Below are 15,331 nucleotides of genomic sequence, written 5' to 3'. Positions count from 1 at the left end.
ACGACTTATGTCGTCAGACCATATTTTAATTAAAAACCTTGTTTCCTCCTCTCCACATGTGCTGCCACGGCTCATTTTTCCTGCTATCTTTGTCTCTTCGGCTATTCGGTAACCACCGGAACTTCCTGTAAATGCTCTGAAAGTCCGAACCATACAGAAAAATGCTTTCACACTAGAAACAAACCAAACCTTTGTTCAGTTTGATCCAGACTGAGACTACCTCTTTTGACTACCAAATTTCGTCTGTTTTGTCCGGACCGTGGTCAGGGGGAGGTTTCACACCTGTAATTTTAGTTCGGATCTGAAAAGTCAGAAAATCCGGACCAAACAAGGTAGGTGTGAAAGGGCCCTTAACCTGTTAGCCTTCAGCGCCACTTTTGAAAAATCCCCAGAAATTGCATACCCAACCTAAAAAAGATTCAATTCATTGACCCTTCGTCCTAAAAGCTCAAGTATGGTCTCATTTGAAAGCTGACACCTGGCACTTTATTGGAAATGTAGAATGAATTATTGTCATAATGAAAAAAAAATTATGAATAGCTTCAAAGTTGTGTAAGTTATTATAAATTTATTTTTATGAAACATCTTCATGAAAATTAAATTGAAGTTGGCCCGTCAGCACTCTAGAAATGCACTCCAGCTAAAGACACATGTCTGACCATGTTATATTTAAAATTTGAAGGTGATAAGTCTAAAACTCTGTATTTTGTTAAATGTTTTTCAAGATCATCTCAAATGACTTTATTTTGAATTGACTCTAAAATGCAAACTTGTGTTTATTGTCATCTATTAGCATCTATTCAGTCTATTGTCTCTATTGTTTTGTGGTGCAAACGAGCCCCATTCAGTGTCACTCTCTCCTGCTCACATTTACACCTTTCCAGCCGGCTTATGGCCATAAATATTATTTTCCTTTGTCTCCATTATAATCGCTAACGACTGGCTAATCACGGTGTTTCACCCCCTAATTTCTTTCATAATCTTCACTTCACATTTGAAACTGTATCAAATGCCTTTCTCAAATAAAGAAATATTTCAGTAAGCATTCCGATTTAGAAAAAAAATCATAAAAAATAACAGCTAGATGGCAGGTGCAACTAGAGAGCTAGCTAGCATGTTAGCTTAGCACACCATCAATACACGACAATTTATGAGATTAAAACCCTGTTTTATGCTCCAAACTTACTTTATAGCGCAAGTCGAGTGTTTTAAATAATCTTCTATGAGCTTATTTGGCTTCAGAAAAGAAAATCAGACAGAAAATAAATGAGTTTATGGTATTCTGCATGTTTGTAAAGTCTATATCGATTAGCATTGCATTATACATATAATCTATTATTATAAAAATACCTGACATGGCTCGAAGAACACAGGTAAATCAAATATCATTGCAATCATGTTTATTGTCTTCAAAACATCTTTATCTGCATGTTATAGCGATCTCTGAAAGCTAACGTTAGCTGTGTTTATGTCAGTGACGTCCTGGAAGGTCACAGGTTATTGTTCTTCTTCGTGAGCTCCCATATTTGGAAAAAACTGTGCATAGAGCGCCCTCATTCTGCTGTATGGATTGAAAACACAGTACATCAGAGTATCCAGCGCTCTTTATGTATACATCGACGCATTTGGATATAAATTCAATAAATATTATTCCTGTCTATAGAAATATGATGTAAACCTATGATAATATATCAATATTTCTCCAAATCTGCACATTTTTGAGCCAAAAGCCCTGAGGAACGTTGTTTTGTCACGCGTTCTCAAGACAACAGCACCGGAGTTTTTTTCTGAATGGAGCAGCTGACGCTCATAATTCATATTAAAGGTATCGACTCATTTTTTCATTACATAAATCCTGACACAAATTAAGACATAACTGTCACTATAAGTTTCTCAGAATACAATAGTGGTCAAATACTGAAACGTGAGACTTATATATTTTTAATGATGTATAGTTTGTCAAGGTAATAACATTAAATCTGATAGTAACTTTGAACTATTTAAAAAAAAAAACGCTTCAGAGCGTCCTCGCTCTGGTGAAGGCTAACAGGTTAAACTACAAGTCTCCAAACTGCACGTTTGTGAACCTCTCCAGCTGTTAAAACTAGGGATGCACCGATCCGATATTCAGTATCAGTATCACCATAAAGTGTTCTGAAGCCATTAGTATAATGTGAGATAGAAATTAACATTTAAGTCATTAAATTCAAGGTCACGTACACTTTTCCCTCCGCTGCGCTGTCAGTCATTCTCCATTCAGCATCAAACAGCGCGTCGCGTTCGGTTACGAGTCAACACGATGAAATTCTCTCCAATATGATTCAATGTTACTATTATCATAGGCGCCGATACCGTGGGTGCTCCGGGGCTCGAGCACCCACATGTGCCAGACTCCCAGTAGGTTACATTCATTAAAAATTAAACGTCACACTGTGATTGGTTATGTCGCTGTCAGTTGCCTGCCCCATATCCTATCCACCAATCACAGCGTTTCTTGGATGAAAACGCCTCTTTAGTGACCACGCTCCTTCCCCCTGGAGGGTTTTGAACAGCCTAATAATTCCCAGCGATCGTCGAATATTATTTTTGTTTGAAATGCCCATCCCTGCAAAATACGAAATGACAACAGACCAGCACCATAGCATAAGAAAAATATAAAGAAATAATACAATAAAAATACATTTAAGTAAATAACAAATAAAGGAGGCTCAGTATCTTCTGCAGCATTTATATTATATTATTATACAAGCATGAAGTCGGCAGGTGTTGTTGCTGGTACGTGACTAAGCAGTGTCTGACTAGTCGACACGTGGGGTTATGACATCATCTAAGGATGGGAATTGATAAGGATTTAACGATTCCGATTCCATTATCGATATTGCTTCTCGATCCGATTCCTTATCGATTCTCATTGGGTGAGGGAATAAGTACAAATCTGTTTGTTTGTATTACAATTTTTCTCAAATGCTAAAACACATTTCACAAACGTTTCCTCCATGTTCCCCAATGTGTAAACACAACACCCTTTTCTAAAGCTACATAAACACAACCACACCTTCTCACTTCAAAACTCAAACTTTCACACCAAAAGAGCAGCTCGAAGCTTTCAAAAATGTAAACACTATACACATCATTACACACTACAGCAAAACAATTGGAAACACAATGCTCAATTTGTGAGAAGGTTCTTTGTGAGAAGGTTCCTCTGCCAATGCATATTTTTAGAAACTTTACAGTAATGGATCTTCTTAGATCTCTGCAGAGGATTAGGCATTTAGATTTGTGAGTTTCATATGAAGAGTATAAATCTATAGTAAATTCTGCATGTACACTACTGTAACAACTCAATGCAAAAACAGAATCTATTGCACACAACAGTACTCTTGAAAACATGATCAGGGTGTGAAGTTTTTTTATTTACTTTATTCACACCACAATCACTGTGCGGCATCATGTCGCTGAGCTGCATCGGGCTACATCACCTCATCCACATCGCAGGCTATATTGTCTCTTCCCAGGCACCGCGGGAAAAATGCCCTGGAATGGCGAATCCATCCTTGGAAGGCCTCCACTGGGATGTCAACACAGGCCAGCTCCATTGCCCTTAGGAGGTTCTCTCTAGTGTATGGTTGTCTGTCATAAACCTTCCATCTCCACGATGAGAAGAACTCCTCTATAGGGTTCAGGAAAGGGGAGTAGGGTGGCAGACAGACGTTTAAAAAGTGGTTACTGTTGGTGGTGAACCACTCTCTGATTTGGTTTGTTCTGTGGAAGCGTACATTGTCCCAAATGATCACATAAATGTGATGTGCGGGCCCAGGATGGTGTTGTTGGCGGTCCAGGAGGATGTCTTTTAGCTCCTCTAGGAAGGTGAGGAGACGTTGGGTGTTGTAAGACCCAAGGACAGCACGCCGGTGGACAAGCCCCTCCAAACCCATGGCCACACAAAGAGTAATATTACCCCCCCGTTGGCCAGGAACCTCAGTGATAACTCTTTGGCCAATGATGTTACGGCCTCTTTGCCTTCGTTTCTGTAGGTTGAAGCCAGCCTCATCCAGGAAGAGTTTTTTTTTTTTGAGGTCCCCTCGAAAACGAGATGTTACATCTCAAGGGGTTTTCCTCTTAACAATAAATTAAAATTCAATTAAAAAAAATACAATGACATGGTCAATGACTGTTGCTCGCATCTCGTCCGTAATGATGGTGCGAGGTTGTCTTGCTCTCCCTCCAGGACCTTCTCCTCTCCCTTGTTGGCCTGCTCCTCTTCTTCCATGGCCAGCTCTTCTCCCTCATCTGACTCGAATTCCTCTTCCCCTGACTCTGCCTTCATCCATTGTGTTTGTTTGGAATCTTCAGCAAACTGTGCACTCTGAACTTGCTTTTATACATGTGGTCATAGCATTAGCTACATGTGTCTTCAATTTTGAGTCGTTGTGTGTAATGAATGACGCCAGGTGTGTTCATTGTGTTCAAATATTGCTGACTGTGGCAAGCATTTTGCATCAGATGAGCTTTCATTTGAGAATATGAGCAGAGTTCTTTTGCAACTTGTGTTTTAGCAAGGAAAAATGTGTTAAGATTTATGAGAACAGAGGATTGTGTTTTGTGAATTGTGTCTTCATGTGAAATGTGTTTATGATATTGGAAAATGATGGCTAGATTTAGTAAAAGTGTTTAGACAACTGGTCATTTGGTTTAGAGGATTGGCTTTTGTGTTTTAGCATTTGAGAAAAACTGTAACTCGCTTTAATATCTGATCAGAAGACACAGCACAGAGCACATGTACACAAATTATGTGTAGAAACCTCAGAACAAACCTAAAAGTAGGTGAGCTACTTCTCAAAGGAAAGTCCAGGGACCTATAGCCGCAGTGTTTCTCAACCAGTATGCCATGGCACGCTAGTGTGTGCCTTGAAAGATTATCAAGAAGAGTGCCTTAGTGCCTTCGCATTCATTGGTCCAGACAAAAAAACAAACAAAAAAAAACTGCCATTTATGTGCCATAAAAACGAAAAACACAGACTGAAAACAGTCAAGGAAGAGCTTGTGGCCTTATGGAATATTAACAGTGCTCATTTGGATTCAACCTGAAACAAAACGTGTGCGCTAGTGAGTGAGCGAGAGTGTGTGCGCGCGCATGTGTGTGTGTGAGTGAGCACGAGATAGTGTGTGAGTAAGCATGTGTGCGTTTGTGTGTGTGTGTGAGTGAGCGCGAGATAGTGTGTGAGTGAGCATGTGTGCGTTTGTGTGTGTGTGTGTGAGTGAGCGCGAGATAGTGTGTGAGTGAGCATGTGTGCGTTTGTGTGTGTGTGTGTGTGTGAGTGAGCGCGAGAGAGTGTGTATGTGCGCTTATGAGTGAGCGAGAGTGTGTGCGTGAGTGCGAGATAGCGTGTGAGCGCTAGTGAGTGAGTGTATATGTGCGCGTGTGTGTGAGTGAACGTGTGCGTTTGTGTGAGTGAGTGAGCGCGAGTGTGTGTGTGTGCAGTGAGTGCGTATGTGTGCGAGTGAATGTGTGTGAGACGGCACGCGATGGCTGGTCGGAAAGCAACATGGCGTCACGTTAAAGGCCTCATTATACTTCTGCGTCGAACTTCTGCCTCTGCCATGTTTGCCGCGTTCTGAATCAAAACAACGCAGCGCGTGTGACGTCATGTCACATTTGCAACGAGCGGAACCGATACACGGAATCGATACGCAGGCATGCTAACGGTTCCAAGGAATCGATTCACTGGGCACCGGTTCTGAAGAAGAATCGGTTCTCGGTTCCCATCCCTAACATCATCGTTTCACAAAATATATGGATTGGCTGTACACACGAAAACGCAAGCGTGTCGTTTTCAGATTTATCCACTCTGGGACCCGGTTTCAAAAAATAGCGGTTTCAGTCTCTCAAAACGCCGGACCCGTCTGGACGAAACGCCAATACGACACAAAATTTGTACGTATACAGCTAAACGCGTCTCCGTGTGGACAGGGCCTAAAAAACAGGGCTTTAAGTGTAAAATACCGAACTTGTCCTTTAAATCCCAAGAATTGATTAGTCATCCTGTTTTCAGTTGCTGAATTTCAACTTCAACTTTTAAATGTCAACTTACAACTTTCATTGTAGCACACATACCATCCAATAAATCGCAATAATCTTTGTGCTTTGTTACTACTGACATGAAACTAAGTCTCAGATTTCAAATTACGTCCATTTTCTTATGAAATTCAAAAACATAAATACCGTTTTGGCGCTGTGGCATGAGATCGCTCTGGCGCAGCTCAGCTCAAGAGAAGTGGCAGCACGGAGCACACGTGATCTTCTCTTCCGCCTGAATAATACCAGTTACAGCGCTAAATAAACATCAATGAGCATCTGAAAGTGTGTTAAAAGATAGAGTACAATTTATAGAAATCCGTATCATATCACATGGAATCGCTCAATCAGTGGTTCAACCGTGGAAAGACGTCAGTCAAACAGCTTTTAAACAATGTTAATGTCACATTTACCTCAGAAAAAACATCGTTTGTCACCTGGAAAAATTAACTCTACAATGTAAAAAATAATCCAGTTGCTTAGTAAATATCACAAAAAATAAAGAGCTATATTAACTTTATAAAATCTTTTGAAATAATTTAAGTGATTTTTTGAGTGGGATATATAAAAAATAATAATTAAAAATCCAACAGGCAATTTCTCTAAAATGTACATATATTATTTAAGTTTATTTAATGAAAACAAGTATTTAACTAACTAATTATATTTTTAATATACTCTTAATATTTCTGGTGAATTCTAATAGAAATATTTGATAATTGTTTACTTGTACTGATCAGTTTTAGAAACTGAAATGATTAAGTATATCCTATATATTTTATTTTCCTTAATAAAGTTCCAGCTTATTAAAACATCGAGTAAATTTCGCGGCTAAAGTGATCACGTGCGCAGCGCCGTAGAAAACAAGGACAATCTGCTTTCCTCAGCAAGACTAGCAGCACTCCTCGCAACTCCTGGTAAGGAACGTTAGTCAGCTAATCCTACTTATGTTTTGTAATACTTTATACAAAAGTTAATAATTATGAATAATTTCCTAACAATTCTCTTTGTATTTTCTGTCATCTTAAAAAGTTGAACAAGTTTTGCGGCTTTCGCGGCACCTGTTACAAGGACTGCTTTCCTTAGCAACGACGTGAACAGCATTCCTCGAAAATCCTGTAAGTAGTCAGCTACAAATAACTACGTATATTTGTAATACTTTATTCAAAAGTTGATTAAACGTACGTGTAAACAACAGTGTAGTTCCCTTTCAAGGCGTTAACTCAACATTACGTCAAGCTGTGAGTTTTCTAAATACTGGCACAGCCGTATGTTAGCTAGTAAGTTACCAATTGTTGTTTTTTTGGAACGTAAGTACTATTTGTATCACCGTTTATTTCAACCGCCATTTCAAATTCTAATGATTAGTGTAACCGTGGTCCAGCAACTATAACTATAACGTTACATGCCCAATGGGGAATGAATGCCCCTTGTGCCCCTTGGCGTTAGTGGCTTGCCATAAGAGAACACATCATTTATGAACATTCACATTGTCAAAATTGCTGTAATTACAACATTCTGTCTTGTACAAATTTATCACGTCTTACTAAAACATGGTAATTACTATGTAAACTCAATAAGCTCTGTCATGCGAAAGCACTTAAAATGGCGACGTCAAAAGGCTTTTGGGTGCGTTTCAATCAGCTCCCAGGGCACTATAGGGAGTCGGTCTATTTTTTTCCTACTATGGAAGTCAATGGGACCCAGAAACTGTCTGGTTACTGACATTCTTCTAAATATCTTCCTTTGTTTTCAGCAGAGGAAAGAAATTCATACAGGTTTGAAACAACTTAAGGGTGAGTATATGATGACAGAATTTCCATTTTAAAGTGAACTATTCCTTTAAGCCCTGCTCGGTCATAAAATCATTCTAGTGCACTGAAAAATACACGTACAATACCAGTCAAAAGTTTGAAAACAGTAAGATTTTTTATGTTTCTTAAGCTCATTAAGACTGCATTTATATTTAATAAAAAACAACCCTCTATCCCTCTACCCTCTATAGAATTAATCAGAAGGCATTTTCAGGTAAATGCTGTCTATTTATTTCAGAATTCTGAAATATTTTACACAACTGAAATTTCACCTTTGTTCACAAAATAAACTGCATTTAAAATGTATTCAATCTGGGAATTGCTTAGCGTGAAACTTTGCGCGTTATGTTCATATTCTGAGTCCGCTTGCCTGTTCTGTTCCTATATCTAGTTTAGCCTACATCCCCAATAAGGTGCGAGTTTGGTCTTTTTTATTACTGTATTAGTCCATTAAGCGTTAAGTGTCCTGACCGCAGGGGAATCCTGGAGAATGAAGTATTGAGAGAATCCCCAGTTCTGCAGCACAGCGCTGCGATATAAAGTTAAGAAAACTAAACAACTGAGAGAAATATGTCTACCTCAGATTTAACGTTTTATCTGTACATCAGCATTGGGGAATAACATTATAATCTCGTTCACGGTAGAGAAAGCTGCTTACATGTGCAAAAATAACTGTGAAGACTTAAATGTAAACACAGCTTTTGTGTCTTTATCAGCTTTTCCATATATATACTGGCCCTGATAATCATCACAAATACTTACCGCTTCCATTTCTGTAAATCTGTTTTTATGAATGAATGAGTCTCTCACCTGTTGCTCTATAGTTTTCTTCGTCAACACGCGCCTGCACCCCCTGCTGGTGAGGCCGACTAACAGCTATGGAGATTATCAATCGGCAATCCACTGAAATTCCTGCTGTTCCAGGAAGTTAAATGTCGAATTTTCTGTCGAATTTGAACCATTGATTTTGTAAAGCAAAATAAAATGGACCGAAAATTATATGATCGAATATTATAGGTTATGTTTTTAAACAGAATTAATATTTTGGAAGTGAAATCTGAAAGGTGAATATGGATTATAGAATTTTTATTAATGTTAACGTGTGTGAAATTATTTGAATTGAAATATTCACAGCTTAAATATTCAACCATGTTGAATTTCAGCCCATAAAAATGCAAGCCCTAAAATTACAATGCATTCAAATGCAAGCATGGTTAATGCAATGCATCTTTTTTTTAAGTAGTGCAATTCAACAAGATTTTTGTTTCAAAAACATTTTTCATTATTTTACTTCCATATTAAACATGTTTGTTTAAAAAGAAATTGGTTTAAATATTGCGGACCTCAATAAAAGCATATAGCATTGATTTACAGCATTGAAGCTTGCAGTTGGTCTCTTCATTTTTTTTTATAGGTTTATCAATAAAAATACTTTTCCCTATGTAGAAAATTAACTTGTCCTCGTGTTAACAAGAATGCTGTTAATTTTTGCAGCCCCTCCCCCAGAGATTTTACCTGTCATTTGGTCCGACAGGATGTTTGCTTCTTCAGGTGCTATTTTTTTTTGTGTATTTGTCACTTTCTTGTAACATTCAGGTTTGAATAGCTCTAACCAGTTATCTTTACAATATGCCTGTACAATATGAATTCAGCTGATCTACCCGTCTTCGTACAAGCGGTGTCGGCAGAGGAGGTGGAGGAGAATAAAAATCTACATCCTCCGGGATAATGATGGTGCAGTCAGCGATGTAGGAGTTGTGATTGAGGGCATCACTGTCCTCAGCAATCTTGGGAATCTCAGCAGAGCCTGCTGCCATCTTTTGGGACTCACGTACGCATTGGATTTGAGATATCAGACCCACAAATACTCACTTGAGGTGTTCCACAAACTGTTTCTTGAGCTGGATCCTTCAAGACTCTCTGTTAAGGTTCAGAGGTTAAAAAATTATCTTCTTGCATTGCTGCGGTTCAAGATCATCCCACAGAATGTGCATTCCTGATGGAAATGTTTCTGTTATCTGATTAATTCTGTTGAAGGGATAGTTCACCCCAAAATGAAAATGTTGTCATATACTCGCCCTCAAGTTGTTCTAAACCTGTATGAGTTTCTTTCTTCGGTTGAACACAAAAGATATTTGAAAGAATGTTGGTTACCAGACAGTTGATGGTTGCCATTGACTTCCATGGTAGGAAAAAAAAATACTAAGAACAGACACTGGCAACCTTTAACTGTCTGGTAACCAACATTCTTTAAAATTTACATGCAATTTAATTGAATATTAAGTTGGATTAAATGTTTCATAAGCTTTAGTCATTTCTCTTAAGACTATTTTACATTCTAGAATTTTACATGTAATATACTTTTTATTATATTACAAAGGGTAAATAGTGTAAAGAAGTGAATGCAACATTTTGATAATTTATAGTCCAATTTTTCACTTTTACATTTAGTAAATATAGCACATTTGTTTGGTTAAATTTCATCTAATATTTCAATTATATCTACTCAATATATAGATTTTTTTACATAGAATTACAGTTGCGTTTTATAATTTTGATTATCTAATTAATTGTATTTGTCATATAAAGTAGTTATTCAGATTTACTACCTTTTTATTACTGACATTTACTACATATATTTCATTGATTTCACAGCTTTAAAATTCACTAAATTTTTTTGTGTAAAAATGTTTTACCCCCCAAAAAATTTTCACCAATAATGTTATATATTAAAATGTTAATGTTGAAAAATTTGTGAGGCACTAGGCTACCCGTTTCAGCCGCATATAAGAATTTCGGATATTGCCATCTTTGTGGGGATATTTTGACACTATTATAGTGTCACACTACTCACACACACTCTTCTCTCTCTCTCACACACACTCCTCTCTCTCTCTCTTTCTCGCTCACACTCTCTCTCTCTCTCTCACACATGCACACACTAACGATTATGTTTGCCACTTATCCCGCGATTGTCATACAGTAGGCAATATTGTAAAAACGGCTGTCCCCAAATCAATATTTGACGTGATTTGCCCCGTATTCTTGAGCACAAAACTGTTGATTAATTTCTCCCTCGCTTACCGCATCTACAGTAGGTTTTCTTCGGAGGAGTTTTGCCGCTTCGCATAACCAAATGTAACTACAGCGCGCCGCGAGGACAGCCTCTCACAAGTTAGAAAGAAAACACAAAGCCAATCAGTTTAGCGATGTGTATTCAAGAGGCGGGACTCAGATCTATAAACCGTTATTGGCCAATTGTTTTGAACGATGACAAGCCGGAATGAAAACAAGCAGAAATTAAATAGGAGTAACGAGGCTATTTTTAAAATGTAAGGAGTAGAAAGTACAGATAATTGCGTGAAAATGTAAGGAGTAGAAGTAAAAAGTCGGCTGAAAAATAATTACTCCAGTAAAGTATAAATACCCCAAATTTCTACTTAAGTAAGGTAACTTCGTTACTTGACAGGTGCTCACTCTAACATTACGTGAAATTTCTCATACGGGAAAGTTCACACGAAGGCTACGGATTGTAGAACGTATATTACATATTTTCAAGGATCATATCAGTGGTTTCAAAATGGACATTCGAAAATGGATTACAAAGAAAGAACCCACAACACCTGCTGCTACTTTTTCTGGCTCATCTGAGCTCAAAAGAAGCAGTGTGGACAATGCAGCCCCGCTAACAGCACTGCCAGTCACTCAGCCCTCCAAAAGCAAGGAGTCGCCGACGCCGTCATCATATAGTGTACCAGAGGACCTCGGGAAAGACAAGCCAGTCCAGGTTTGTTTAAAGCCGTTTCCAAAGAAACAGCAACATAAAAACTACTGTAAACGGTCATTTTCGGCAAATTGGTACAATAGGGAATGGCTAGACTATTCAGAGCAAGCAGATTCGGCATTTTGTTTTCCCTGTCAGAAATTTGGCGGGAGTGACTCTGTGTCACAAGAGCTAGCGCAGGCCTTCAGAGTGGCGGATGTCAATAACTTTTCTTTATAAAAGTAAAGACATTTTAATGCTTTACTAGCATTTACTTGCTAGTAAATGTGTATCTTTCTTCTCTGTTATTATGTTGTGTGTTCATGTTATATGTTTATTGATGCAGTGGATGTATTTGTGAGCCCAAAACAAATTTCCCATTGGCACAATAAAGTATACCTAACCTAACCTAATTAGTTTAAGTCTAAATTAGTTGCTTACATTAAAAAAGTGCATAGAGTAGCATAAAATGCCCTTTTAATGAACACAAAGGTCCATGTTTAATAAAAATGTTCACAAAACTTAATGAAATGTTTAGTGAAATTAGAAAATATTTAAGAGATTGTTAATTTAGTTGTATACATACATGTTCTCGTATAAATCATATTTTGTTCTAATGTCACTAGTAATAGTCGCAGGGTTTACTGGGTAGCACACAATTATTTTTGTGGTTTTGGTGGTGGTATACCAAAATAAACATGGTCACGTGTGTACTTTACAAGATTGATTGACAGCGCAGTTTACGGTACGCACGCGAATGAGCAGTCCGTTAAAGATGACGAAGTAGTATGTTCCAAAGCTTGCCTACTCTTTTGCTACACACTCAAAAGTATGTTCTTTTTCTTCACAAAAAGAGTACATACTTTTAGGCCGTAGTATAAGTATGCGAATTGGGACGTTTGGGGAGGTGCGCGGCGCGCGCAGTCTGCGGAGACTCGCACTGCGGACTAAATGAATGCTCTACTCAAAAAAATTAACTTTAACTATTGTTAGTTTTACTACACCCACCCTTGTTCACAGTACATAAAACATAAAAGTAACTAAATTAACACAAGTTAATTATATTATTTCTACAAAAAATTAGTACTGTAGACTTTACTTAATAAGGATTTGATTGGCCAACATAACATTGTTGAGTAAAACGCAAAACCCCATAAAATTTGATCTTTGCGGATACCGTAGCTGCTCACTTGGAGGCGGAGCAACGGAACAGAACGGAAGACAGACGAAAGCGCCAAGCTGTAATGTGAATAAATATTGATTGATACCAGTGGGGTACTGTAATGTGAATAAATATTGATTGATACCAGTGGGGTACTGTAATGTGAATAAATATTGATTGATACCAGTGGAGTACTGTAATGTGAATAAATATTGATTAATACCAGTGGGGTACTGTAATGTAAATAAATATTGATTGAGTTTTGTAAAATACCATTACAATTTTATATGAAGTGTGTTTCCCTCATATATATATATATATATATATGTATGTGTGTGTGTGTATGTATTATTTGATCTTATTATAGCATTAAAATGCTGTGTGGAAAAAAAGTGTCCACACAAGATGTTTTATCTAGATTTAAGATCCATTTATGTTATATGAACATTTAGCTAATTTAGGCTAATAAAAACAAATAAATCCAATTTAACACTTGTAAGAGAGTTGAGTATGTGACTACTAAATTAAATTAATCTTCTCCCAAATGTTGGAGTGGATGCCTCACTAATCTCAGAGAACATTTGTTATCTTGTTTTTCCTCTGGAAAGTCACATGGCTGGTTTTAGACTACTGGACTGCTTGTTTCCATTTTATTAAAATAGTTTAATGCATAGCCTGTCTCCTTGAAGGTTCAGTCTATCCAGAATTACAGTCAATATTCCATTTAAATTGACAATAGAAAAAAAATACAACTTGTTGGAGTAGGCCTACATGCTTTCACATTTACGTACAAAAAGGGTAATTACCTTAAAGGATTAGTTCACTTTTTAAAAAACTTTTGCTGATAATTTACTCACCCCCATGTCATCCAAGATGTCCATGTCTTTCTTTCTTCAGTCGAAAAGAAATTAAGGTTTTTGATGAAAACATTCTAGGATTTTTCTCCATGCAATGTAATTTATTGGGTACCAAACGGTTCAAGGTCAAAATGACAGTTTTAGTGCAGCTTCAAATGGCTTTAAACGACACCAGACGATGCATACGGTTCTTATCTTGCGAAACGATCACTCATTTCAAAAATAAATAAAAAAGTTTAAGTTTTATAAGCACAAATACATTTTCGGACATGCCCATTGACTCCAATGTTAAATGGGTCCATGGCCAATTCTTTTATAGTCAAAAACTCGAGAGAGGAATCATTGTCAAAAAAATGTTGTCCACCACTCTTGTTCATCCAAAACAAACTACAATATAGACTCAAGGTGTTAAATACCGGAATTATCCTTTAAATTGATTATTGAAAAAGAATAATATATTGATGTTTAATATTATTTTAATATAGGGCTATTTTCTGTTCTTTTTTTCCTTGTGTTGTTTAATTTAATTAGGTGGTTCTAAGTTTAAAATTGATGATTACAAGTTTGGGGGAAATTAAATTTATTACAGCAAATTGTGCAATTAAATATTTGGGGGGTTTTTTATCGATTCCCAGCCCTAATATATATGTAGGCTGTGTGTGTGTATGTATATATGTGCTACATAACCTGTTTTTTAGGTTTGTTATCTGTATTTATGATGCTTGTAAATAATGTCCACTTTAGTTGGTGTTTTGCCATTGTCTATACTTAATGTCTCTACTCTTCTACAGAATGATCTCAACTCGGAGAGCTTGCATTCTCCAAGCAAACTGCACTAGACAATACAATACAGGGTTCATATATGAGCGAAATCCACATAATATAGTCAAGAAATCTAAATACACAAAATATATTTAACTTGCCGTTGTCAAAAGTACCGACTTCGGTACCAGTCAGTATTGAAAAAAAAAAATTGTGATACCAGCATTTCCTGCGAGAATTGAGCGCTGTTGAGCAGATTCTCAACGCTGATTGGCCATAGTGTTCACATGGTCGACAGATGACTGTGATTGGCTACAATGATCTTTGCTTCGCACTCTTCACTGACTGCTTACACAGATTACGCTCACACATGGAAGCGTTTGCAAGCCGTGTCTCAGCAGATATATTAAGGAACCACTGACTGATCCGCTAATAGATACGGTTTTAAAACTCTCCGTTGTGCTAATATGCGAGCATCACAGTCATAAAGATGGTACTCAACAAGAATAAGACTTTTACCGCCGCCGTTCCCGCGGCAGTAAAATTGCGGGTGTGTATTTGCTGCCTTTGACAGCTAGAGGCGCTACAATCGCAGACTAATAAATTAAATGTAGGCCTAATACATTTAATAAATAATGAAAACATTTCAACACAAAACATTGCAATAGAAAAATATTAGGCTACATCAATGAGGCTTTGCAAGAGCAACGTCTTATCAGCGGACCGACGATAGCGCAGTGGACAACGCAACAGCACGAGCTTCACGGAGCTTCAAGCGATGCGAGATCAAATCTCACTAGCTTTGGCTGACAGCGTTAAATGTTTTACCATTCTTGATGCTTAGATAGGTAACTGTTTATTGAAGTCAAGCGTTTTGTTTAATTATCAATGGCA

At 37.4% G+C, this 15,331-nt stretch overlaps 1 protein-coding gene across 1 annotated transcript in view; it reads right to left on the bottom strand.

Moving 5' to 3' along the window:
* The window catches only part of LOC306998452 (uncharacterized protein), a 460,366-nt gene that overhangs the window by 260,446 nt on the left and 184,589 nt on the right, over window positions 1–15,331 (bottom strand). The gene's annotated exons all lie outside the window — the stretch shown is intronic.

Source organism: Phoxinus phoxinus, assembly GCF_949152265.1.
Source record: "Phoxinus phoxinus genome assembly, chromosome: 5".
Lineage (NCBI taxonomy): Eukaryota > Metazoa > Chordata > Actinopteri > Cypriniformes > Leuciscidae > Phoxinus > Phoxinus phoxinus.
Note: the sequence above shows the minus strand (reverse complement) of the source record. Positions and strands in the feature narration are given on the sequence as shown.